The sequence below is a fragment of the Falco punctatus genome, assembly GCF_963210335.1.
Source record: "Falco punctatus genome assembly, chromosome: 5".
NCBI lineage: Eukaryota > Metazoa > Chordata > Aves > Falconiformes > Falconidae > Falco > Falco punctatus.
In genome coordinates, this window is record NC_137584.1 from 76,498,878 (window position 1) to 76,526,619 (window position 27,742).

The 27,742-nt window shown below is 38.4% G+C and overlaps 1 long non-coding RNA gene across 1 annotated transcript; it reads right to left on the reverse strand.

The window, feature by feature from the left end:
- Positions 1-27,717, reverse strand: LOC308064969. The gene is made up of 2 exons (XR_013928613.1): positions 25,638-27,717; positions 1-22,704 (listed from the first exon to the last, which is right to left on the reverse strand). It is a non-coding gene; the product is annotated as an uncharacterized lncRNA (long non-coding RNA).
- Positions 27,718-27,742: the final 25 nt, after the last annotated feature.

Below are 27,742 nucleotides of genomic sequence, written 5' to 3' on the forward strand. Positions count from 1 at the left end.
AAAAATTATCTTTTTTTGGAGATTAAGACTGGGAAGACAAGATGTTGCATGTTGCAAAGGAAACATTTTTATATTTAATAACAGAAAAGCACAGTACTGGATCAGACTAGTATCCTGTCTCCAGAAGGAGCCAACAATTAATGCCTGGAAAAGCATAAAAAACCAGTTCTTCTGAATTCTCTTCCATCCTGCAATGCCTTACAGCTCAGCGATTTCCTGAGCCTGAAATCACACTTTGGATTGAAGTCAATGAACTTTTCTGCAAAGTTGTGTAGGCAACACTTGAAGTCATTAAAGTTTTAGCACTTGCAATATCTGATATCAGCGGCTGGAAACAGGGAATTCCATGGGCTGACTGCATGTTCTATGATCAGGGATTTTCTCTAGTTTGTTTTAAATCTCTGACCTGTTGTTTCATTTGATCTACCTCACTGTTGCACCAAGACAGTGAACAGTCATTTCCCAATCTATCTGTTTTTACTTAATTAAAAAAATAGGAAATCCCAAGTGTTTCTGATTTGCTGAATGAATGTGACTGCTCTTGTTTCTTGCCATGAAATGGGAAGGAGAAGCTTGTGCCAAAGTCGCTCTTCCCTCCAGCTGCTGTCTGTAACCCCACTCTAAAACCAAGATGCTGAACAGGGATTTGAAAATGCCTCTAAGAGCTGCCTGGAAGATAACTCAAATTGGGCATCACCTATGGCCCCCGCTGCTCTTATGTGTATGGTGGAACCTTTTAAAAAGAAAGCTCTGCTGCAAACTGAATACTGGTTTGTCATCACAGCAGACAGAGAACAGAATTTTGTTTGTGGCTACTGTTGGGAAGGCACAAGAAGCAATGTTGTTGTTTGGTGTGTTTTTTTTTAAAAAAAAGCTTTGTCTGACATCGTATTATGGGCAACAATGCCAAAGTTGGGAAACACTGCCTCTAAGACTGTAGCCTTCCTGTATATTTCCTTTGACTTTGCCTGACATCTGTGATTTGCTTTCACGTGTCTCATTGTTTTTATTGTGGTTGCAATTTGTGTCATATTCCCTATCTGAACCTAAGAACAGTGATCTTATCTCCAGAACAAGAGCATTCATAGATGTGCTTCACAGCTCAGATTTAGTAGATGATGGCATGCAAAAGTGATGGAAATTACTTCATTAATGGCTTTTTATCTCCCAGATTTTAAAAAAAACTGTGCATCAGGCCACATGCATGCACATACACCCTGAGAGTGTCCTAAATAAGATCTCAGAATTGACAGTAAATATTGCAGATTTTTTCTTCTCAGATTTTGAACCCTGAGGTGTGCTTGTGGTATTTCCAAGTTTTTCTGTGATATCCTAAAGTCTAAAATTTTCATGGTTTCTATCAAACCGATATTCTGTAAACACAAAATCTAGTACAGGTGTAAAAGAGTTTGGATAACCCAGGCATCAAAATTCAAACAACATATCGAGTCTTTCCTGATTTAAACATCAATGCAAAAATACCTCCAAATGTGCGTAGTGGCAAAGATACCTACTTGTATGTGTGCATTTCCTACTATATATAAGGGTAAACATTTGGCATCTCTTCTGAAGGTTAAATTGCCTCACCAATCTACTGTCAGATGTCAATGAATAAGGTAAGAAATGAGAAATAAGAGCTGAGCAAGTGTGGTGGAGAAGCTGCTGGGAGTGTCAGTGCCGATCCTTGTTTATGTTGAAGAGCAAAGAAGTTATTCGAAAGAAATGAGCTTCTTGGGTTCACAGAAGATCTCTGTAAGACAGATACAAATTTCATTTAGAGGGTTCTAATTAAGGCTTGTTGAACACTGAATAAATTGACTGAGACATTAATTCAGGACTTGTGGATTTTAGGAATGCCGAAAAGACTTTTTTTGGTCTCATTTCTAGCAGGTGGCCCTTCTCTCTCCTAGGACCTAGAAGGCTCCTAGCCTCTGTAGGGTACAGGCTTTAGTGATGCTACCTTACAATGAACAGAGCAGCGATGGAGGAGGTGCAGAAGAACAAACTCTTACCAGCCAGTGGATCATCTCTCTGCTAAGAGCAGGCAGTAACCAGGTTTCAGAAGAACCCATTGACTTAGCCCCAGCATTAACTAAAACCATCAGCAAGAAACTCTGTCATGTGAATTTACACAAAGCATATTTCTTGGGTCAGGCATGAACTCAAAATTTCTTTAAGGAGGATGAGACTTTAAACACTTGCTGTCGGGGAAAAAAAAAAAAAAAGTCTCCAAAGGCCTTATCTCACGCATGATACAGTCACAAACATCTGCTTCCGTTTCAGTTTTTCATTCTGTTAAAAACTAAAGAGTGTTCCCAGATCCCTGGAGCAGCTGTCCCTTTTAAGCCAGATACATAGCAATATGACACACACTGTTGGACTGTGGATGGGAAAACACTGTATTTATCAAAACAGACAATTTTATCTCTTATTTTTTTGACAATTGCTAGGCAAAGCAGTGGAAGATTTTTCGTCGGGTATTTTGAATTCTGAGTTAGAAACTGGCAAGTAGATGTAGCCGATTTCAGGAAGGTCTCATCAATAGCAAATGTGAGATGCAAATTCAACTAAAGCCTACAGTTTAATCCTCATTAAGAGACTCATTGGTGTCCACTTTATCAGGATAATGAGATAGAAAACAAGAGTCCTAAGGGAGACCATAATTAGGAGTTTTGGCAGGTCTGTTAAAATTAGTATATGATGACTGATTCAGGCAGTTTGCTGTCTTTGCATTTCATTGCTAATATGCATTTGCAAATAGATCTTGTTCTCCTAAGCTTTAAAATGCATTTGGGGTCTAGTTCAAGTAGCTTTCCTCATCCTATGATTTCTTAAATCCTTCCTCCAAATTCCAACCGACCTTCAGCCTCTCTGCCCCATCCGACATTAAGAGACAGGCTTTACTTGCAGGGCTCCTTAGAAATTATTATATGTAGGTGTTCCATATATGAAGCAGTCTGAATCTTACAAATCTGATTAATGATAATCTTAGGGGAGAAGCAGAGGAGAGAAATTCCTGGTCAGGACACACTCCCTGTTCATGCTGGGGCAAATCATTCAGTCACTCTGTGCCTCTGATCCCTTCCTGTAAAATGGAAAAAATATGTTTTGCTTGCTTGTGTTATTTTTCCTCTTATTATTGTTACCTGTTTTAAGCTTCCTTAGACAAAATCTGGGGTTTACTATGATTTTTTTCTATATATTTATATAGAAATCTTTTATTATTTTATTGTGGATTTATATATATATATGGAATTATATGTATATATATATACATATAAAATTTATATAGACCACACAAGCTCTGACCCTCATTGTGGATATTAGCTGCTCCTGCAAGATAAACATCTCTTCCTCACATCTCATTCCTGTTGGATTGCTGCACATCTCCCTTGTCTGCTTTGTCCACTGCTTAAGTACTGCTGGGCTATCACATAGTCCTTGGCTGTTAATTTGGCCATTGTGATGTTATTTCATGGACAGGCAAATTTCCAGAAGCTGAGTGACTCTGCAGTGCTCCGACCCCAGAAGCAAGGAAGGAGTTTCAGTACATCAGCACAGGCAGTGGCTCAGGAATGCTCCATGCCATCAGTTGGTGGGGTCTGGACCGTACACTGGAGCAATACCTGCCTGGTCCAGCCCTGACTCTTTTACCCATCACTACCCACAGACAGGCTTCGAAACTCTAGGGACATTTGGTCTGACTATAATAGTAATAAAATAAGTTTAACCTTTTATTATTATGCTAGTAATGTAATTTAATGACAATTTATTACTCTACTATAATTTTATTACTATAAAACAAGTCAGTGACTTTTCCCTGATCCAAGGCAAGAGAGTTCACAGCTACACAGATCAGCTTTCTTATCCTTCACAACAAATGACTGCACAGGAATTTCCTGCTAGACGTGATCCTAATGTACAAATGATCCAAGGCTACGTGGTTGTTCCTGGTTGGCCTGGGCCAAAATGGAGCCGTGAGCCCAGGAACCACTCTAGGAATTGACAGTACAGTTTACCACATGGCAGTGTTCGGGTCAGGGCCTGGCTGTACTTGAGTAGCACAGCTGCAGCCAAAGGGTCTCAAATACAGGCACTTTATTTATGGCAGAATGTAGATGTCCGTAATACCAACAGTGTGGGATGTGTAAAACTCCACAACATTTTGACTGCAGAGACTTCTGCTGATGATGCCATGCCTGTAGGTCATTCAGGACCCGTGGGACTGGCGCATCCAGAAGGAAGGAAAGTGATCCCGCAAGGGTGCCTTGACTGGTAGTGTTGACTTGCCCAAGAAAGCTCAGCTGGCCTTTTCCACTTAAAACCAAAGACAAGAGGTAGAGGCTCATTTTTAAATGCCAACTAGGGGTTGGAGAGGTCCTTTAGGATAGACAGAACCTGGGTTCTCTGTTCCTTTCCACACGGAGAGCAGGTTAAACCAAGAGCTTGTCCAGCTGCAGGCAAGGATGGAACCCCCTTCTTCCACCTCCTGTCAAGGCCAGACCTCTGTGTAGAAAAGTTGCCACCCAATGACTCAGTTATCCCTAATGGAAATCTGGAAAAAAGTTACAGCAGTGAATGTCAAGTTCATAGTGATATTTACCCCAGGGCTGAAAAAAACGTGATCATGTAGGACACATTGGGGTTTTTTAGTTTTTCAGGTTAGCTGGCTAAAATTATTCACCTAAAATCCTTTTGTAAGGAACATAACTTGTCCTGCTGCCTGGGCAGGAGGCACAGGCTCTCAGTTCTGGCTGGGCAATAGCTACTGTGCAGCTGGGAACAGCTGAATTTAGGTTTCTTTTCCGGCTGTGAGATGTAGTGTTTAAGGCGGCAGTCCTAAATGTATAAAATTGCAAAGCAGTCCCTTGGATGAGGATGGTGTGTAAGGCCTCTGGAGGGACATCCTAACCATTTTTTCTTGAAAGATATAAGTTTGAGATACCAAACAAAGACAACAAGTTTGTCCCACTTTTCTGGCAAGGCTCCAATTTGATAATTACTATTTCACCTATCCATACTCCCTGTGCAACTTTAATTGCAAAAGATTACATGTATGTCCCCCTTGAATTCATGGGGCATTGCTCAATCATGTTTCACATTTGCACACTGCCTCCCAAAATAAAGTGAATTTTTTCAAACCTGGCAGAACAGAGGAATGTGTACTGAGATTCTTTACCTTTACCTCTTTACCATACACAAGAGAAACGCTCTGTCCCCACATGCCACCTTCAGAAAAGGTCTTTGGTACAGAGATGATCTGAGGTCACAGGAAGGTCTTATCTCTTCTAGACACCTATATCAGCTTAATCATATCAAGTGTACATGTAATTTGTATGGCAATACCCTACTGTTATTGTGACTAATATAATTTTTGGTAAAATCCCATAAAAGATCATTTGTAATTTTACAGGTTATTTCTCTTCTGATTCATCACCCTCAATGAAAAAAAAAAAAGTTTTTCCCTAATGTTGATCTGCCTGACTTTTAATTCCAGGCAGTATATCATGAGCTTTCCTCTATGAGACAGAAGAGTACTATGATTCCACATATCCTGTGCATGTGAAGTATAAATTGAGGGTTGTCACTCTTTAGTCTTGGAGGTGTAGTAAAAGAGATGGAACTTCTTAATTTTTCCAGTGTAAGATTTTCGGTGCTGACAGTAGCTTTCCACAGGTTTTTCAGTTTCCCAACACCCATTTTTAATGTCTAGAGATATGAACTCAATAAAGTATTGATCTCTTCAGTGATGTGCTTGGAGACGAAATCACAGCTATTCATTAATAACCCTATGTTACTGACATAAGAATGTTATTAAATATTATCCCTTATAAAATTTGTTCTTGCAGATATTGAACCTAGTCTTCAAACAGGGCCTTTATGCAAGCTTGGCTTTACAATTGTTCATTTTAAACATGTTGTCATTGAAAAGACATGTTTGACTAAATATTCCAAGTCATTCTACACGACAACGGCCAAGTTTTTTACTGCTGAGCAATCTGCAACATTCTTTATGGTGTATCTTTACTTCCCACCCAGGAACTTGCTGGAATAGTGGCTTTGTTTGTTTACAGAATTGAGGATTTATTGGCCTATTTGGTACTTCTGGACATGCAGCAGGTAGTTAGTCAACTGTAACAGTTGCTGAATCCCAGTTGTGCCTGCTAAGCACATAGAAACTGGAGAACATTGGATCTGCCGCAGACGTTTATCCCAGAAACCCCTTATCAGAAACCCCTGCACCACACTCCTTCTCTGAAAACTCTGTTCGTAGCAGAAGAGTTTTATCCAGAGCAAACTAGTTTTCCTCTGCTCTACAAGCCACCCCTTGACATAAGCAGTTTCTCTCCGTCTTTAAACATCCCTATTTGAGGAATGTTATTGATAAGGTTATGAAAAATCAAGCGTGGAATCACCCAGACATTTCAGATTTCCTGGAGGGTTTCTGGCAATGCTCTGCTTGTCTGCACTGCGTTTGACTCCATGGTACCTGAACACCAAGCTGAGTCAGAGGGACTGGAGTTGCTGATGTTTTTTTATCTCTGAGAAAATACACTGTAGATGATTTCAGAATTGCCTCAGGGTCTTATTCTTGAGGTTTTAGTGTGCATCGGTTTCAAGGGGAAAACAGTATTAACTAGAAACCAAACAGAAAATAACTAAACTGGGTCATTCCACAGCCGGTTATTATAAGGGCTTTCTAACCTCTCAAAGGCTTTACTATTTCTGCCCAGACACTGGTTTTACAAAGTGCCCCTTTGGAGAGACAACTTGCATCTTCATTTGCCATCCCTGTCTTTCACACTTCTGTGAAAACCTTCACAGTCATTAATCACCGGCTTGCAGCGAAATAAGCAGAACCTCTGAACCTGTCTCACGCCAGAGTACCATTAAGAAAAACAATTTATCATTTAACTCAACATTGTTCGCATGTGAAGTTTATCTCTCCTAATGAGATGTTGTTCTCCATGGGTATTTTTTCCCCTATTTCATTATTACAGCTCCCTTTAGGCAGATTTCCCTTGAGTTTTAATTATGAAAACAACACCTGTTTTCAGTGCCACTGTCGGAGTTTTCATCCGCTCCAGAGAAAGCATTTGTTTCTCTGTTATCTTGAATATCTTCCACTCTCAGCATTGATTTCCCAGAAAATGCTGTATTGATTTTATTTTGACATTTCAGTGAATGCCTCATCTTCCTCATTCTTCCTTCTTCTGAATTTTAGAAATCTGTGCTCACCCTTGTTCTCTCCAGTCTTCCAATTAGGGAATATCTGTGATTCTCCGTTTCTGTTTTAAACCCCTGTGTGATCAGACTTCTCGCTGCTGTGCCCTATGCTTTTTGAACCTGCTCTCCAGGCCACTAGGGAAATGCAAGGGTTTTTTCCTTGGTCTTTAGTCAAACCTTAAGACCTGCTGCAATGTTTCTACACAAAGATTGCTCTGCTTTTAAGCTCCACTTTCAGAGTTGTTTTCATCTGTCACATTCGTCTTGGTTTGGATTGAAGAGCCTGGTGTTTTGTCATGTTCAGTACATCCATCATAACATCTAATGTGAAATTACACTTGCGTTGGCTTTGAGATCATGGGCAAAATGTTTCTCCCAAAGTATTTTGGCTATATTTGGAATCTGTGTTATTGTTATATTTTATTGCACTAGAAATAATAAATAGTGGTGAATAATGACGTGGTTCCTACCTTCAGGATCTTCTGCCTTTATCTTATATACAATTTTTCATCGCTGCTGTGGGGGAAAGAGGGCATCAAACGCCCCAGAAGAATAATTTTCACTACATAATACTAAAGCAGCAGGTCACAGTTAGCAACTTACACTGAAAGAACAAAGAAAGGTAGGCTTAAAACACCGCTAGACTTATGATATTACTCATCTAGGGAGCTGGACAGAATTGACTGTAAGGCAAAAAATCTATAAGGGAATTCTGGATTCTCCTTAAAGAAAATGATTTACCGCACAAGCCACTGTGTCAGAGTCAAGCAATATCCTGGCCTCCAGTCTTGGATACAAGCTAAAGAACTCAGTAAAATCTAAATCCCACAGCAAAGCCATGTGTGGAGGGAGTGTGGGATCCATTTTGTCCAATGTGAACCACCTAAAAAGTGAGTGACTGCTTTAAACTAGAGATTCAGCTCCCTCCTATAGCTTACAAAGATTAATAATGAAAGTGTCAAGACACTTGGTCTTAGGAAAGGATGGATCATCCCTGGAGTGGTTCTCTCAACCTGACATCAGAAGAATCAAACTTAAACTAAATGTGTAATTTTTATGTAGGCAAAGTTAGATTATAACGTCCCTGAATCTTTCTAACAGGAGTAGTTTCAGGTATCACAGTCACATTCCAAATTTCATCACTACAGATCATCACTGAAATCTTCATGAACACACTCTATCACCCCTTCTTCCGTCCTTCATGTAATAATTGTGTTAACAGTTAATTCCCTGTCCTTCCATCCTCAGAAACCCAGCGGTAACAATACAATAGCTCAAGCAAACAAGATGTGCAATGTTTACTTTGTCCAGTCTTTTAGGGTGTTCACAGAGGGAAAAGTTAAAAAATATGCCATGGATATTTATTTATTTCTTTTCTAGTAGTGGTGAGTCAAATCAACTCAATTTTCATGGTGGATTTTCTGTATCAGTGTTACATCACTGTTAGATACCTTGAAATAAAATCCATAAGCACTGGTGGCATTGTTTCCAAATAAAGAAGTGTTTGAAATTAGTCCACATTTTAGATTTTAGGTAAATAAATAAATAAATAAATGAACATTGGAAAAACATGATAGTAAAAATTTACATTAACCTTCCTCTGTTCCTCTTTTCCACCTTCTCATCTTCCTTCCAGACCTTGTGTCTCTTGAAATCCACACAATTTTCTGTGAGGAAAGTTTTAATGTTGGGGTTTATTTGCAGAAACCTCCCTTTGAATGTATGTGTGTGCATATTTGTGTATATTATATATATATAAAATGCTTTGTGGGATCAACTAAAAATATATTTTGGTTTAATTAGATATCCATACCATTAGAATATTCTCCTCCTAAAAAATGATGGCTTTGTTATTTTTCATGTTGTTTTGAGTATTTTGAAGACCTAGAGCTTAAATAACAGGAATTTTTGTGAACAGCTACTAGAGCAAATACACAGATAATTTGAAATAAGTAAATGTGGGCATAAATCTAATGGGGGGAAAGTATATTTAAATGATCTGGAATATACAAGATTAGCAAACTTTTCAATTTATGTAAAATTACTTTGTCCTAACTTCTGGCCATTCCCACGGCAGATGGTAATTTCAGTTTAGAGTTGATCATGAACAGCATCTTTGTATTTTTGTTACTACTTGGAAGGAAGATGGCAAGTTCCTGTCAAAGTTTATGAATATAAATATAAGCCTACATTCTGATATTTCTCATGGAGGATTCTCCCAAGGTTTTAAATTCAAGCCAGAAAAAGTAGCAGGAGATTTTCCTCAGCCACGCAGAACTTCTGAGCATGACGTCACAATTCCTATACTAATGCTTTTCCAGAATTGTACTAGTCTTCCAAGTCGTGTCACAGATCAGCATGTTCCTTCTTCAAGGAGTTTACTTGGCAAAGTGCATTCAGTACCCCAGTTTTTAGGCATCATGTTGTATTTAGCCTTCAGTGCTTGCCAGCAGCGATACTTTGGGGCTAAATCTCCGGTACAGTAGGATTATCACTAATATGGAGGTGGCTGAGTATTACTACTGAAAAATAGTCTGGGACTAAGAGTTTTCAGGAGGAAAGAGATACAACGGAAAGGCGATGAAGAGTCTTAAGAGCCATCTATTGTGGCAGATGTAATAGTAGATTACATGGGAGAGGAGTCTGTGTAGCTGGATGATAAAAAAGTGATGAAGGACCTTGTAGTGGAGACCTGACTTTTGGGAAGATCTACAAGCTATCGTGTTAAAAATCCAATTTTTTCCTCATGAGGTTCACAATATGTCCCGCAGCCCATAATTCAGGTTTTTCCTAGACTATGGAAAATAGGGATGTATTGAAGAATGAAGCAAAACAGAAGGCAAAGCTGGAAGATTTCTTAGTCTTCTAAAAGTTTTGCAAGCTCTGAGCAATTCACTATACAATAAACTTTCTTACTCTATTAATACACTAGTGTATTTTGTTCCAGTGGAAAACTCACAGGTTGCTGTTTAACACGAATTAGTATAACTTGGTCTTTAACATGTTTAGAATTTGCTTTGGTTTTGGTTTTTTTTTGGGGGGGGGGAGCGGGGGGAAACATCCTAGCCAGGTTTGAGCAAGGAGATTCCAATGAGTTTGCTTTGGTTTTGTTATATTACAGCAGGAAAAAGGAAGGAGTAACATTTTCAGTTATCCATGCTCCAAACAATTTGGATGACTCACATCCACAAAGTCATGTTCCTTAAAGATCTGGTGTATGGGAAACTTTGCTAAAACGACCAACCGTTCATCAAGAGATAATTACCAGCATCGGATAAACTTGCAGAACCCAAAGAAAGCTGAGGGACTTTTTATGTTGGCGAAGACTATTACACTTCGAATAGCAGTTGGAGCTTTGGAACCGCAATTGCTGCAGCGCTTTTGTTAAATTTGGTATTCATATAAAAAAACATAATCCACAAACAAAGCAAAAGTGAAACAAAAGCACTGCTAATGTTTGAATTTTATAGTGAGATACAGCCACAAGGCACTAGCATGGGAGGATATTTCTGATTGGCTACCAGCTGTTGGAGCTGAACAGATGAGCTGGAAAGTAGCAATTTACAAGCTATTTCATACTTAAAACTGTTAGGTCCTGTGCAAAACAATTTTTTCTTTCTGGGAAAAACAACAGGAAAAAAAAAAAAAAAAAGAAAAAGATCCCCAGAAGAAAGGAAACATCCACTGAGAGCTTACTCTCACAGCACAATGATAGATTTCAGATTTCTCTTTATTCTTTCAAGTAATTATTTCTTTCAAAGAAATACTTCATTCTTTCAAATGAATCAGTGTCATTTGGTTACAATAAAGAATTAGAGTTGTTCCTTAGAAATATTAATTACTAACTGGCTTCACCTCTGCTGTGTTGTGAAGTGTCCGTTTAACTTACAGCTCACTTTTTAATTATTGTTGTATTGACAGAGCTATTCTAATACAAACCCTTCCAGAATTTCTGAATGCAGTTGGGTAAATTGTGATTAATTAAGAAAGATTATTGCACTTAAACTAGAAATGAAATAATAAATAGATGTTTATTTCAGGAAAACGTAAAAGATTTGTGCAAAACTATTGCGTTCTATATATAGTCCTTCATTTAACAGCTCTACAAACCTGTAAAAGTTGGTTCTTGTTGAAAACTGCCAGGCTACATACAATGAAATCTGGAGTAATAATACCAGAGAGCTGTCAGTCAGCCATCCATCCATCTAATTGGCTTCTTACCATCTTTCCATCATGTTTTTTTTATAACTGGTCGCCTCTGGCTAAAATGCAAATCATGAGGAAGAGCCGTCTAGAAAAAGCTGCTGCTTTCTTAATTATCTGTCAGAGTATGGACCAGTGGACCCTGGGCCGCGGAGTGGAGTTATGCTAAGCAGCAAGGCATCATGGGAATTGGAGTGACAGCTCATTTTCCTCCTGTGTTTTTGCCGTGTTCGAATGACAATGCAGAAATACGGGTTTTTCCCACACTTTCTCTGAACACCTGGGCCAATGCTCAGGGGAACACAAAGCCAAAACTGTCACATTTCCAGACATGGTCTTATTGCTGTCACTGTGACAGGATTGTTGACAAATGCCAGCAGTCATCTCAGCATCTTGGGAAATGTCTGCCGTGGTTGTGTCAACAGCCTGACAGAAATTGTTAATGTTTAAACTTCTTCCACTGACAGAATCCTGTCTTGCTGACAGTATTTGTCATATGAAACTCAATCTTTGTCAAACTTGCTTAAAAATTAACACTTCCTCCATTTCTTTTGCAGCTAACTGCCTGTGTGCCTTTTTTTTTTTTTTTTCTTTTCTTTAAGTAATAAGATTTCAACAAGGTAATATTCCACAGTCCACAATGAGTCCAAGAGCACAAGCACATTATGAACTTATGGCCAGCTTGTCCTTTTGACCTCTGCTACAATGATAATTATGCTTTTATTCCTTGCCCATTTTTTTTGCCTTAGGAATCAAAGTTCTGAATTATTCAAGAGCCATAAAAATCCTATTTCTCAGTGTACAATGTGGAAAATCAATTAAACAGAGTTAGCTTAGCACTTATATAAAAATCAAGTTACAAGTTTGTAGACATACATTAACTGAGTCCTTCTCCAACTTTGGTGTTGAAGGTCAGTCCAGCTGGAGAGAGAAACGGGGTCAGTGAGTCTTACCTGGAAACCTTATTCCAGCTCTAAATCTGAAAACTGCTAGGATGAGTATTGGTTTGCACAAATGAAAAGGCAAGCCACATAATCAATGTCGCATCTCTTCCCAAAAATGGCATGGGAATATCATGGGCCATTTAAATTTATTTGACATGGTTGCACCCAAGAAGACCTAGACTAATCATCAATATCTCATTGGGTGTAGAAAATGAAGTATTAGCATAGAAGACTTCTGCATACTTTTATGCCTAAGTACGAAAACTTGAAGGACAAAAGTGCAACCAGAGGTGTAGAGACCTTCAGAATGGTGCAAGATGCAATCTCAGAACTCCATTAGGAAAAGTTTTGCCTGTGAATCCCTACTGATACCAAACCCACGTCCCTTGGTGGCATTATGCAATCAACGTCTGTAAGGATGTCTGTAAGTCAGTGAAAAAAATCAAAACTTGGCTGTTCACAATGGCTGAAGATTTAGAAAGACTGATGTCCTGGATACCTTTTGAAGCTAGATGTTTATACCTTCTCCCACTTACTGTCTTCACAGAAGGTATTTAGTGGGTACTTCTCTAACCTTTGGGAAAGTGAATCCATTCCATTACTAATCTTGCATAGGCCTGATTCTCTGTCCCAAATGTTTCATTCGGATCAAATATTATTCTTCACTTAACTTCTCAAGCCGATTTCTGTATATTCTAAGTGTCTGTCATTTTTTGGCCACTGAAAAGGACAGAATCAACCCCTAGGCAGGCAGAGTGACTCATATGTAACATTGATAAAAACAAGCAATATAATCCAAAACACTGAACGTGGGCTGGAGAGCTAAGACTGCCTTTATCCTCACTTCAGTACTGACTTTGCTGTTCAGTGTGATTTTTTCCAGTTCCATAGGGCAAACCATTAAAACTTGGGTCCCTAAAGTTAGTTATGAAGCATCATCCATAAGCAATTAAGTATGTGACCTGTTTCTGGAAGAGAAGACCATTTGACTCTTCCATTGTAAACAATAATGGTTAAAGGTGCTCAGCATCTCTGTGAAACAGGATATTTTTCTAAGCACTAGGTTCTTAAACAGTTTACGACATTTGGTTTTTACTTTCAGTTTGGACTTTGTAGCTACATCTTACTCCTGTTGCTGGGTGGGTACCCTCAGTTTGGTTTCCTATAAAAGGTAAGAGAACAACTAGGTACCTCAAGATGAGACCTGTAGAAGTCAACAGCCTGAGCAAGGGACTGTCTATGAGAGTAAGAAATGTGAGAGAGAGGAAGAGGAATCCGTGGTCACAGTCCTTAATTATGTGAACATTTATATATGTTGTGTCATCCAGACCTATTTCAGCTTCCTAGAAGATTGAGCCTAACTGGCAAGAGAGGGCACAGGGTATGTCTGCTGTGAAATGCTGGGATTTTAGGTGCTGAACTTTCCAGAATCATGAATTGAGTAGTTTATGCTCACCGAAAGAAAAGTTCATGCTCCTGGAGAACAGCCAAGGTGCCAAAAAAAAGTGGAGTCCTCTTCCATTGGGAAGCAGCTGAGAAAACATTCTCCATAATTCATTTACTGATTTAGCAATTCCTACTTAAGCTTAAAAAAAGGCTTAAGAACAGGGCCTTATCTTGCCTATATCCTTACTTTCCCACTTACCAAACTGATATAATTATATTCAGCTACTCTGAAATATCTAGGAAATTGAGAATTGCAAGATAATGGAATGGCCTGGTATTGTTTTTTCTTGTTTTGAAGTGATACTAAGTGAGGTTTACCACCAAAACATCATAACGATGTAGGTTTGCTCTCTTTTACATCCTGAACAGTGAAATCAGTTCAGATGTGTTTGAAATTTTCAAATTTTACAAAATTTCTAGCAGAAATTTGAGATATTGAATACATAACCATGATCTGCTTCCAAGAATGAAATTTAAACACTGTTAAATTAGGACATATAAAGTACTGCCAGAGGAATCCTATCTTTCCTGAATTTTGCACCATTTAATCTCACAAAGGGTTGCTTATGCTACTATATTTGAAGTTGGTTATCAAGCAGAATCAATTATCTTTTTCCAATGTACAAGAATGATGTCAGATGAATGTAGCAGATGGTAAAATTTGATATTGTCGATGTGATTTGTAATTCTAAGAAAGCTTCAGTTCAGAGATTTGAAAATTCTTCATAAACCAATGTCACCTTTATTTTACAGGTAAAGAAAGTCAATAGACCAGCCAGAGCCACAAAGGTAAGTACGTAGATCACTTGCATTGTAGCATAGACGTATTTATGTGTATGGCACATAAGGCAAATTAAGGCAAATTAAGGCAAATTGATTGCAGACCCACGTTCAAAATCTCATGTGCCCAGAATCTTACCCTTTGCATAATGGAAACAATCCCATATGTGTCTGTCAAAAAGCATGCTAGAGAGTTTGAAACTAATCCATCCTGCCATTCCCGAGTTAGCTCTGAGTGAAAGTTATGTGTATCTGTATAAAACAAAATTCTGGTCATGAATTTGTTTGTTTTTTTTTTTAAGTTATCTCTGTCAAAAAGAAAAGTTTGGAAGGTTTCAACTTGATTTCCAATTATTCATTTATGAAATATTAAGTTTGACTGGAAAGGGTTTTGACTGAAAAAAAGTAGGCAGTGCTCAGCAGTTCCATACCAGGCACCAGCATTGAGAAAAAACCTCAAGCTATGCAGATGGGGTCCTACCAGATGTAAGATACAAAACTCAGCCCTGCAATGAAAGATTGGTAAACCCACACAGGGTTTATCTAGAGGCTGCTTGGAAGTCTGCTGACTGAAAGATAGATATGGGAAAGTTAAACTGGTTCTTTGCATTCCCTGGGCAGCCTTGCAGCAACGTGTCCTGCCCCACGCCACGGCGTGCCTGTGCATGGCTTGTCTGATGAATCATCGGCACAGAACGAACCCGAAAATCCTTCGTTCTCCTTGACATAACTATGATGATGTAAAGAAGAGAATGGAGCTGAAAAACCTATGAGAGCAGAGCAGAGCATAGACCATGCAGTCTGAGTCCTGGGCTAAATAATTATCTCTGGGTGTTGTATTATTTGCATAATTAAAAAGTTTGGCTGGATTTCCGACATGCTGTCTCCTACATCAGGGAGGTGGTGGGGGCGAGTTAATCAGCAGGAGGAAAGTGAAGGTTAATGAATTGTTATTCAGATGGTGCAGGCCCTATGAGATTTGTGGATAATTGATACCATTTGGGAGCTAAGGCAGAGTGGAAGACGAGAGAGGAGCTGCTGCAGCAGCTAGACTGGAAAAGAGCAAGCAAATGATAACTTAGCAATTATCATTTTGATGGGTTTGTTTGCCTTTTTTTTAACTTCTCTGTCTCGCTCTTGCTCTCTTTTTATTTTTTTCTTGTTTTCTGTTCCCTCATGAGTTGAGTAGAATTAAGATGGTTGCAAAAGAATAATTCAAAAAAATTAAATATCTGGCAAAGGCAATGGCCTTTAAAATCTCATCTGGGAAATTGTCACATGAAAGGTGGAAAAGATAATTTAGTGTGAGCTAGAAGTGTGGTAGCAGCTTCGGGTTGCAGAGGTTCCTTTGACTTCACCAAGGGCTTTTTCCAGCAGGTAAAACTCCCCTTTTGCAGCAGTCCAGGGTAAGCCTTGTACATCATTAGCCTGATATTACTTATTATTCATGCAATGAAAACATCTGGTGGACATGAACTCAAGCCCCACTGTACTCATCATTATCCAAAAAGTTCATATCCCAAGGACCCTACTGTTTTAATCGAGAAATCAGCATGAGAAGAAACCCATAAGGTGACATGTAGTACCTAGAGTTACAAACGGATTAGTAAAAGAAGGCACGTCTCCTGAACCGGGCCATTGTGAATCATGAACTTTAAACCATCCTTCTGTACCACGTTGCAGGAGTTCACCAAGCTGCCTGCATTTGACATCCTAAGGAAAATATGAGAAACACCACTAAAAGATTTCTGTCCAAGCATAGCTTTCAGAAGCATATCTGAATAATCAAGCATAGCTGTGATTAAAGATTGGCAAGATGGAAGTCTTGTCCATCTTGGAGAGGGTTCCTGTTCAAGAAAACAACTTATAATTTAATTCAGAGAAAACTTTTTTTTAATTTAAGTTATTTACAGAAAGAAAAAACACTTGCAAATCAATTCAGGTAATATTCTATTACTGGAATTCTCTAGGGGCCCAAAACAAACCTCAAGAAGCTCCTTGACACTGGTTGCCTACCAACATGACTTTGAGACATTTCACACATTTCAACTGCTTACTTTTGGCCCACAATCAAAAACATATCAACAAACATGACAGTCTAGAGACAGAACAAAAAGTATTTCAACAGCAGTGCTGTTCTTGGACAGAACTGGAAACTTTCATGATGGGGACATTCTGATATTTCAAAAAAACATTGCTGTGGATCCCAGGTTACCTGAATGGGAACCTGCTGCTCCCTCACGAAAATCAAAAGGTTTGGGGTGGAATATTTGGCCTTCAATGAACAAATGTTTTGTGAAGAAAGCTAAGGTCCATGCTGCAGATAGAAAGCTGGAGTGGAAAGACCGCTCAAGGCAGGGTAGGGATCATCCCTTTTGTTTGTTGCCTCTCCTTTAGGTGGAGCCTGAAGATTAATGGTGAAAATTACTCAGTGAAAATAATCTAAACGCATTTTTTCTCTACCTCTAAGATACCTAAATGGTTGCTGTGATAGAAACACGGGAGCTGTAGACATAAACAGATTAGTATTATGTTTGAGATCAAGTCCCAACAGTTTTAATATGATTTCCAATGTAATAAAGAGGTTATGCAATCGCTTCAACATATGGAACTAGGCAAAAGACAGGCAAAGCACTTCAGAAAACTCTGAGATTTAGCCTGATTTTACAAAAAGCTAATGTTGCTCTATACATTATGCCTGACGTTAGCAAAGCCTAGTCTACACATCACCTCAGAGGAAGAAAAGTCCAGTACAACTGCATCTTTCTCAGGGGGGAAGTGATACTTTCATTATGGTATCATTAATTTTTGCCTTCCTGGAAAATCTGTATTTAGCTACCGGTGAAAATTTGCTGCACTCCCTAAGTATTTCAGTGCTCATTCTAGGTTCTGCAGCAAGCCCACATGACTTTGGCCCAAATGCATAAGACCAATATGATTTGGGTTTTGTTAAAATTTCCCATCCCTTCCACTGGTTAGTCTAGAACAACTACATTTTCCTGTTATGTCCCAGCAAACTGATCTTTTCCTTTCTACCTTGCCTGGTTGTCTTTGAACTCTTTCTTTTTCTTTTTTTTTTTTCTTTTCTTTTTCTTTTTTTTTGTTTTTTTTTTTTCATATTACAAGTTCCTGCACGTTTGAGACCTTAGCAACTTCAGGAAAGTTTTATTTATTTATCAAATAAAAAATTCAGTTAGAAAAGAACATGCACTCACATGTACCTGTGCAGTGGGAAGGGGAGGGGGTGCAGAATCTAGGGCATAGCTTGCCATGATGAAAAAGATGACAGGTGCCCCCCACTGCATGCGTGGGACTGAGAGACCGTGAACTGAATTTAAGGAGGATGCTAGTGATTTCAGGGAGAACTCTTCTACCTGCAATATTTCCTTGTAGTTAAGATATACAGCACGCTGCTGAAGCTAGTTATAGAGACAGGCAAGTGTGAAAATTAATTTAAGAGGCAGTTACACAGATTTTGGGTGAAGGTCTGAATAATGAAAATAGCACTGCTAGGGACATATTTTTGGCTGATTCCAGTGCTGAAATACACTGTAATGTTGGCTGATCTCAATTTAATACAATCATGCAAGCAGGTGTCCTTGATGGTGCTTCAAGACTTCTTGCAAATAACTCCTTATGTTGCCACTTTTAAAATATGTGGGCAGTATTGTTGGACACAATTCACAAACACAAAATAAATGGGGAAAAAAAAAAAGAAGACATGACATTTTGTATTGAGGAGTGAAGCATATAAAGTAAACTGGGTTATGCTCTAACAATAAGCATGGTGGAAAATATAACTCTGAAAATTTATTAGGGGGACCGAAATGAATTAAATTAAAACTTCCAGGATTGATAACTATGCTCTGGGTCACACGGATGGCATCAGTGGTCAGAGGGAAGGACTGGATGTAGAGAGAGGGAGTGGATGACATCTTGACATCTCCCTGCAGTCCTCGTATATAAAATATTGCTACTTTCCTTCAGTGTTCCCATTTTTTTCTATCAAACTTTTGGTGCTACTGCCTTTGATGCAGGGACTACCTCCACCCTGATAGCAATTCTGGACACAGTTTGATGGAATAGACAAAGGCATATCAAATCCCTGTGTTCAGAAGCTGAAACCTGGAAAACTTAAAGACAAGGAAGCTTTCTGAAAACCAGACATATTTAAGCACCATTACCAAAAGACTGGAAGAATCATTGTCACTGCAACTCAGTAAATCCAGCCAGGCTTAAACGTTCACATCCATGTTTAGCCTTCTAAAAATTGTGTGCTGAGTTTAAGCTAATCATTGATATTTCCTCACATTTAATAAAATAGGGCAGCTCCAGGGCAACATTCTACTTTAAAGAGAAGATATTATGGTATGATGAATAACTCTTTCAAGATGGGTTTTTTCCCCCTGTTGAATGAGGAAACAGGCTATATATTCAGCCTAACTTTTAGGCCTCCAGTATTAAGTGCTTTGAATTAGGTAATACATTCCTGTACATCTGATCTGTAGTCAATTAAAAATACATAGGTTAATCCTACCATTCTACCATTTTCAGCAACAAATTCATCATTTCTGTTCATTTCTTTATCACTCTTTTATTGTTTAAAGATCACAAATGCCTGGTTTTGCAAAGAAGCAGAATTTAGTGTGATCCTAAGCCTTGATTTCTCCCAGAAAGAATACACTGAATTTTGCTGCAGCAGATGCCCTCACTGACCATTGAGCTAGAAACTTTCTGCTTTGTGGGTCTAGTGCAAAATTTAATCCAATCTGTTTGATTAACAAAATCCAAGCAGTTGCAAAGCATACTCATCTGTTCTTGGAGTATTAAAATAGAAAGGATTTTAGTGTCTGGGGCAGCTGAGCTTTCCAGAAGCCACCAGGGATATCTGTCCTGACTACAGGAGGGCAGATAATCTTATACCATGACAAGATCTTCTGTGCCCATTGGTGGAAAAGCAGGAGTGGAAGAGATGGAATTCTTCACAGACTTTTTTGACTAGGCTAGTGCTTTACCCCAAAGAATATTTCTTCTGCATCGACAGCTGCACAGCAAAAGCAGCTCCGTCTGTTAAAATATGCAAATGACCAGCACGCATCTTTCCTCCCTCTCCTACTGGGCAGGGAATTCTGAATCTAAATTTGGTGGAAAAAAACCCAGAAAATCAGAGTGAAGTGAATCTCAGACCGAGGGGCTGCAGTGCATTTGGTTGGATATTGATTTCAGCAAAGGAAATGAAACAAGCAGGGACATATGTACTGGTTCTAGTAAAGAAATGCTTCGGCAGAATCAGTAGACTGGACAGAAAGACACTGAATTAGGAGGAAATTAACAACAAAGTCATAAGACTGAAAGATCTTTGAAAGTAAATTTAATTTATCGTTATGGAAAGAGAGCAAAAGTAAACTGGTGAAACGGACTGGGCTGAACAAGAAAATCCAGTTTGCCCTAGAAGACAAGCTGATTTTATTTATTAACTCCAAGAAGAGAGCAACATTAACTCCACTTTTGGTTTGTTTTGTGTTCATTACTTTTGCCTTTTGGCCTATTTAGTTACACAATGTAGACAAAGATTTAAACAAAGTAAGGGTATCTCGTAATAACAATTCAAGACAACCAGTACTGTTCTGTCTTTACAGCCACTAAGGATGGTATCTGACCTCAGCATTTATTCAAAACAACACTCTATAAATTTTAATATTTCTGAAAGAAGTAAAGAGAAAAGATCTGTCTTTGAGATAGAACCAGCATAGAAAAGGAGAGGATTACTTAAGAAAGTGGGTTGGGCAGCACATCATGGCATTTGAACACAAGATCACAGGAGTTGAACCATATTTTTAGAGGCTGGGATAGCTGAGATACCTTTTTCTTATACTGTATTTTAAAGGCTGTGTTCCCTCTTAATTCAAATGCCTTCTGTTTCCATACAGGACCAGTTCCACTACTTTCTGAATGTAGCAGGTAAGCAAAGGAGAAAACTAGAAATCAGAATTTAGGCTTCTTTGAAGGCTGACATGCGTCTCCTGGAAAAATCCTAAACCTACTCTGCCAAATTACATCTATGAGGAAGGTTTGGTCTCTCTCTAATCTAGAATTCTAGGGTATTTAACGTTCCCAATTCAGATGTTTATTCAAAGAATAATAAACAAAGAAGCTGGTACAGATTATTGATACATCTGACCACTCGGTGTAAAGTTATATCACACTTGATTTCACAAATAAAGAAATTCATTTTCTACTGCTTTATACTGGACCTTTCAGAACTGCCTCCTAAACCATCCACTAAATGGATTTGGCTCCTGATACAATCCTCTCTAGTCATATGTCAGAACCAGCTTCAGAGAGTCATCTTTCTTCTTCACATTTCGTTTTCTGCAAAGCTGACCAAGAAAATCCAAACTGCTTTTCTTTAAACCATATTACTTCCCCCTTATTTTGTGTAGTTGTGTTTTTACAGTTTCCTCCAATCCCTCTAAACTTTCTTTCAGCATGATTTTTAGAGGATTTTTATCTTCAGATCCTAGGTCTCAGTGGATGAAGGGGTAGATGCCAGAAGATTCTGTCTTTGTGTCCATGGTCATTTAGACACCTTCTCTAGTTAGCAGGAATAGAGAGAAAGAGAATATTAGCAGGAATAGAGAGAAAGAGAATATTTCTGCAGAAATATTTGATGCTTTCCTAAAATAGTTATCTAAGGCATATATCGCTCCCTGGGTATATCGCTCACTCAGAGTGCTTTGTCTCAGCTCCTTAGATGATTGAACACAGTCTAGATGATTCTGTCTTTGGGGCATTTTCTCTCCATGTCTCAGTAGAGTTCTGGATCAGAACAAGGGTTTCTCATCCCTATAGTAATAAGTAAACTAATGCTAGTAGTTTTTACTTTAGTGGATTTGTATAAATACAAAGGAAAAGGAAAAGGAATGAAGATAATCTGACAAAAAAAAGTTCTTGTTCCAAGATACAGGTCATTCCTTTAGTTATTTATTTTTTCTTCCTAATGAATTCCCTTTCAACCTCAGTCCAGTCATGAAGTATTGGATCTGTGGGCCTGTTTTACAGATGGAACAGCAATGGCACATAATCTATACAGCTGTGCATGCATACCTGGCAAAGGTCTGGCTAGTTCTTTACTTGCCAGCAAGCCACATTTTTGGCTGGAACAACCAGAGTTGTTCCAAATTTATTGGCCCTGATCACACCAATACTTCCACTTGTAGTGCCTGGTGCCAAAGTCATTCATGTTCATTTCACTTCCTAGCAAAGATTACGTGATTTAATTTCATTGTCCTTCAAAATTTTTGTGTGCATAACGCTGATGAAAAAAACTTTGCTGACGTATCATTTTTCATCAGCAGATTGCAAGGATCTTTGCAAAGGAGGTCAGTATTTTTATGCCCATTAACAAATGGGGAAACAAGCATAAGCAGGCGAAGTGTGTTTACTAAGATTTTATTTTTTTCTAAAATACGAAAAACTGAGAAAAGAACAGAACCCAGTTTCCTGGACTGCATCTATACAAATGAACAGCCATCTCCAAGGCACCTGAGCTGTCCCCCTAAGCCTTCCCACCATTTTTTTAGCAGGTTCCTCAACACAGCTTTGGCTGGGGCCTGCTAGCAGTCCATAATGCCATCTCCCTCCAGTGAAACGTCTATGGCCCATTTTATTTGCTAGTATAGATTCATCCCTTAATGTAAATCCATGCATCTGCTTATGAGGATGCCTTCTTTCTCTACCTAATCAATGCAATCTTTTGCTTGTCATGAAATAAACACTAGAGGTTTATCAGCTCTCTAATTGATAAATGATTGACTTTGATAAACTTGGTTGTCTTTGACAATACATTCATACCTTTTTTTTTAACCCAGATTTTATCCAGATTAATGACTTTGAGCATACAAACACTAAAAGGAAAGAAAATGAAATATAAAGCATTGCTCTTGTCAATGTGGAAAGCAAGAATAAAAGATGTTGAATCTATAAGGTGAGATGCCATAAGAATTCAGCTCCCTGTTTTGCTGACGACACAAGAAGCTTGTGTGAATATATCTTCCATGTGGGAGGTGGGCAGGAGGCGGTTTCAGAAATAAAGATGGAATACCTGAAAACGAGAGCTAGATTAACTCCTGGAAAAACAGTGTCCTCTCACTGACAGTGGCAAAACCAAAGCTAGGTACAAGCAACATGAAAGGTATCCCCTGGGATCCACATCTTTTCCCCCACCTTTCCTAACAGCTATACATTTTAAGCGATATTGTTCAGGAATTTTACAGCTGAAGCTTTTTTCCCCACTCCCCTCAGCAGAATATTAGAATATGCCCATTTTTCAGAAACAAATCCTTCAGTGTGTAAGAAAACATCATTTGCAAGGATTTTTCTACCCAAGAGCATTCCAAACTGTGAGTTAATTTGCCACTTAAGAATATGTAGAAATACACCTGATTCTTAAACAAAATGTTTTAAAATTATCAAAACAAACATTGGTTTGGACCTGATCCAAAGCAGTGTCTATTTGGTTTCATTTTGTCTAGTGAAGTTGTTTGCTATTTGACTCTCGTCTTGTACCAGAATTGAAAAAAAAAAAAAAAAAAAGTGTGAAAGTTTTAAATTATCATTGTTTAGAGGCTCTTTTCTGTCAGTTCTGATTTTGAGTCATTCACCTCTGTCTCAGTGCCATCAAAGAGAGCTTAAAGAAACCCCATGAAGTCTTAAATTTTGAATACATTTTATATGGACTTAGGATAGCACAGGCCAATTTGATTTGCTGAGGACAATTGCCTCTGGATTTCCACTGAAGTGTTCCAGAGCAGAGCAGAAGCAAAGTCCACTGCTGAAGCTCCATTCATGTCATTGTCAAAATATACCCAGAATAAGGGAGACAGGTAATTCTGAATTGCTTTGTCAAGGTGTTGGGGAATTTAAAAAGACCGACTGCTTTGAATTTCTACTTTATTTTTTTCCCCTACAGAACTGCCTGGGATGTAACATTCATTCTCCACATCTGAACGGTGCCCTCCAACTTGCAATTATTCCATCCTTGATTTTGTATATGTAAAATACTAAGGCTATATAGTTCCTTGGTCTTACCCAGTGTTGATCTTTTCTATTAGAAGCAAAAGATTATCATGGCAAGATAGTTGCCCAATCTTAAGGACACCAATATAAATGCAGTCAGAGGAGTGTTTCATTATGATAAAGCCAATAATACAGCCTCATAATGATAACAACATGATATTTCAACTGTTTAGTGTTAGCCCAAGATTACCAAATTTGTTTGACTGAGGTCACATGTCTAAGTCTACTGAAAATTTTCTTTTGAGTAGCCATATTGAAGATGCACACTCCTTTAACTGTCACAACTCACGTGTCAGTAAGTGGAGGCATTGTATACTAGCACTTTCAAAACATCACACAACTTACCACCACTCGCAGGACTGCATGCAAGGCAACGCTTTTTTTTTTTTTTTTCTTGCAACACTTCCGTTTTGGTTTAAATCTTAGCTTGGTTTTGAGGTGTGCTGGCAGTATACAGTAAACGGTAAGCACTGTAAATTGCGTGTCTACCATATAATTTTAAATGTTTGAGGCTAAATATCCAAATGACAGCAGAAAGAAATCCTGACATTATCCCTAGCTTTTTACGCAGTTTCAACATTTTACCAACTTTCTTCATGAGTACAGGAATAAATAAGAGGCAGTTTTAGAGGCTTTAAAAAAAGATTACTTCATTTCAATAATAGAAAAAGAATTTTCACTACTTTTGACATTCATGAATACTGATTTGTGTAAATCAGGCAGGGATTTGTAACTTAAATCTTATGGCTGGCACTCATTCCTATTCCCCATCAGAAACATCACCGTATGCATGTTTTAAACATGTGTGCAATTTATGTCTAATGTAGAATCACATCATTTCCACTTTCAAAATTCAGATTTTTAGGAATATAATACACTGTGTTGTTGTTGTTATTATTATTATTATTATTGGTTTTACTTTAAACTCAATTCTTTGCAACCAATAAGCATTTTGTCATTGGCTTCCTTGAGCATCGGATCAACCCCTCAATCAGCAGTAGTATCTGACATCCTTTCTGAGGTTAACCCAAACCTTCCAATTCAATGGCTTATTAACCACAGGAGGAATAAACAAAAATACAGGTCCTTCTCACCGTTCAAAGAATGGCTTAAAAAGGGGTGATTTTACAGGATCTCAGTTTCAGCTAAATGCACCATGAGATTAAAATAAGGCTTTGCCAGAGCAATTGCTTTGTAGGTACTTCATCCAACTGTGACTTTGCAAACTTTGCTGTAGGTTTACACACTGTGTGGCTTTAAGTATTTCTGAAGTACTATACGGCAATAATTAGCAGCCAGAGGCAAAATAATCATTGCTAGTTTCATTTACTGCTAAAGCCAAACCTGGTATATTTTCTGTTGGCTGAAATGTCAGTCCTTATCTGCATTATTCTAAGATCAGGTGGAAAAAATGTGCTTTTCAACATGGTTCTGAATAAGACTGCATCGTTTGTAAATATATTAATCTGAATGTAAGGTGTGCCTTCTAGTGGATAGAGAGGTACATTTCCTAATACATCAGCATAACTGATTTATGAGGAAATGCTAATAAGTCAATCAGAATTTAAATTAACAAATTGAAACAACATTGAATTAATTTAGGTAAATATTAATATTTTAGCTTAATTACATCCATGGTAATTCTTTAGCAGAAGGAGGTTGATAATGTTTCTGAGCAAAATTTTTAAAAGGGAAAAAAAATAATTCAGAGAAGGTGTTTTCATAAGGCCTGTGCCATCATATGAACCACATAACTTTCCAAAACGTGAGCCCTCTTTCTGCTTCTAGAGATTCTTAAAAAGCTGTTCTTAACTGCTTCATGAACACTTGCAATCTCATCCATCCACATTAGAAAAGCTACACAGAAGTGCAAATTTTTCCCCAAGTGTTTTCGACGATGCATACGATTTGTTTTCCTCCCTATCACAACACAGGAGTGATTTGACATCTTCTACTTACCCAGAAAGTTCTCATCTAAGTTATGGTAAATGGACAGTGAAGGATGTCAAACAGCCATCTTCTGCTCTGTTCTTGCTGTTGTCTGCAGAGCTGGAACATTAGAAAAGGCTGAACAGATCAGATTTTGTTTTCTTTAAATTTTTTTTGGGAAAAAAAAAAGTTGTTCATCTCAGACCCTGTGTGCCAAGTTTCAACAAGGAGTGAATTTTTATGGTCAAATTACAAAACCCTGAAAATAGGAGTTTATAATGGAAAAGCTGATACAACCGTAACTATGGTATTGCAATTGCATCACTATAAGAAAATTGGTTTAGATAATATACCCTTCTGGAATGACTGCGGTTCTAAATGATCCTGCATCTCCATAAATCTAAGCTAACTCAGTAATTCAAAATTACTAAGATTTAAGTTTAGTACCAATAAGCAATAAACTTATGGCTATTGCTATAATAACCGCTGGTCTGTGCTCCTTTATTTCACAGCAGGTGGTCTTTGGGCTGGTTTGCAGCCTGAATGAAAATACTTCCAACTAATTCAAAACTAATTCCTGAAGTTCAGTGGAGGCACACTTCCAAACTTTCTCACAATTCCCTTTCACTAACAAAGAGATTGGTTGGTTGGTTTTTTTGGTGTGGGCTTTTTTTTTTTTTTTCCTTTCCCCTTTTCTTTTTAATCAGTGCCTAAGCATATTGTCCCTTTTTACACTGTTTTATACTAATATATTATATGATGACAGCTGACTCACTGTATTTCTGCAAACTGTCAAGGGAAATTCACTGAGGAACATGTAAGTTCCTCTAAACACACTGTCTCTTTACATCATCTTGCTCCCCCCCCACATCCCCTATACACCTAATATTCCAAACGCTAAAATCTCATGCCTGCTTCTCCTGCCAGACTTACCAGCCTTATGTGGGCATTACTTTAGTGACTGATTCAGGCCACCAGCATGTGAGAAGAAGATGAGGTTAATAAAGTCTAATCCCGCAATGCACCAGAGTCCGAAATCTCCTTTTCTTCGGGCTCTGACAGAAGCAACACCCAACTTGCCTTTCGTGTAAGAGTGAGGCATATCCCCTTCTGCCACGGGCTTGATCCTGGTGATGAGAAGACTGGTGGTACCTCTCCTTTGTGTGAGGCAGGGTGTGCTGAGTTTGGCTTTCACTGTGAGTCTTGACCTGGAGACACTTCGTTTCCCACAGATGCCTCTCTCAAAATTCCATGGTCTGCTTCCCAGCCTGGATTTACATGCTGTGAGACATCCGTATTCTGCCTATATAGATCTTTGGCACTTCTGCTCTAGACTGCTCATCTTGGCCATATCTGATTTATAGTGTTCGATCTCCTGTCCTTGCATCACAGGATGGCCTTACTGCCACCAGTGTCTTCATCACCTTCTTCCAGAGTGACAAGAAGACAAGTGCTCTTGGTGGTCTTACCCATCCCTTCCCACCCTTTCCTCTCTGCACATCTGTCAGAGGCAAAATGAACAGGCCCTACCTGCAGGATGTCTTTTTTTTTTCATCTCCTTACTCTTGTTAGGATCCAGCAACAAACTTTTGATAGACCATTTGAGCTATTTAACCCTTCAAGAGGAGAAATTTTTAAAAACTGAAACAATTTAATGCAAGAAGCCAGCATCTGAACTCTGTCAGGATGCTGCCTTTCAGCCTGTCTTGAACACGGATCCTTAACCAGCTAAAACCCAACAATAAGGTTAATATTTTGTTTAGCAGAGCCAAAAAAACCCTACCAGGAACAAACCAAAGTAATACTGCAAAAATTCAGTTTTAATTTTAAGGTATTCATAACTTTTTCTTTTTTTCAATTAAGTGTAGACAGAGGGACAGGTAGCTAAAATTATGTCAAATTTATAGAAAAATATCAATCCTCACCTGCTTTTGCCCTTATTATATTTTCAACAAGTAGCTGATAATCAGGAAAAAAGGGTGAATATACATTTGGGCTTTTTGTGCTGCAAGAACTTATCAAGAACCTGCATGTTAACCCTTTCCAGGCTACTATGCACTCATTCTGGGCACCCAGTAACTCATTCTGTGGTGTCTGGAGGCAAAGAGCTTCTGCATCTATCGAAAGTGCGTAGC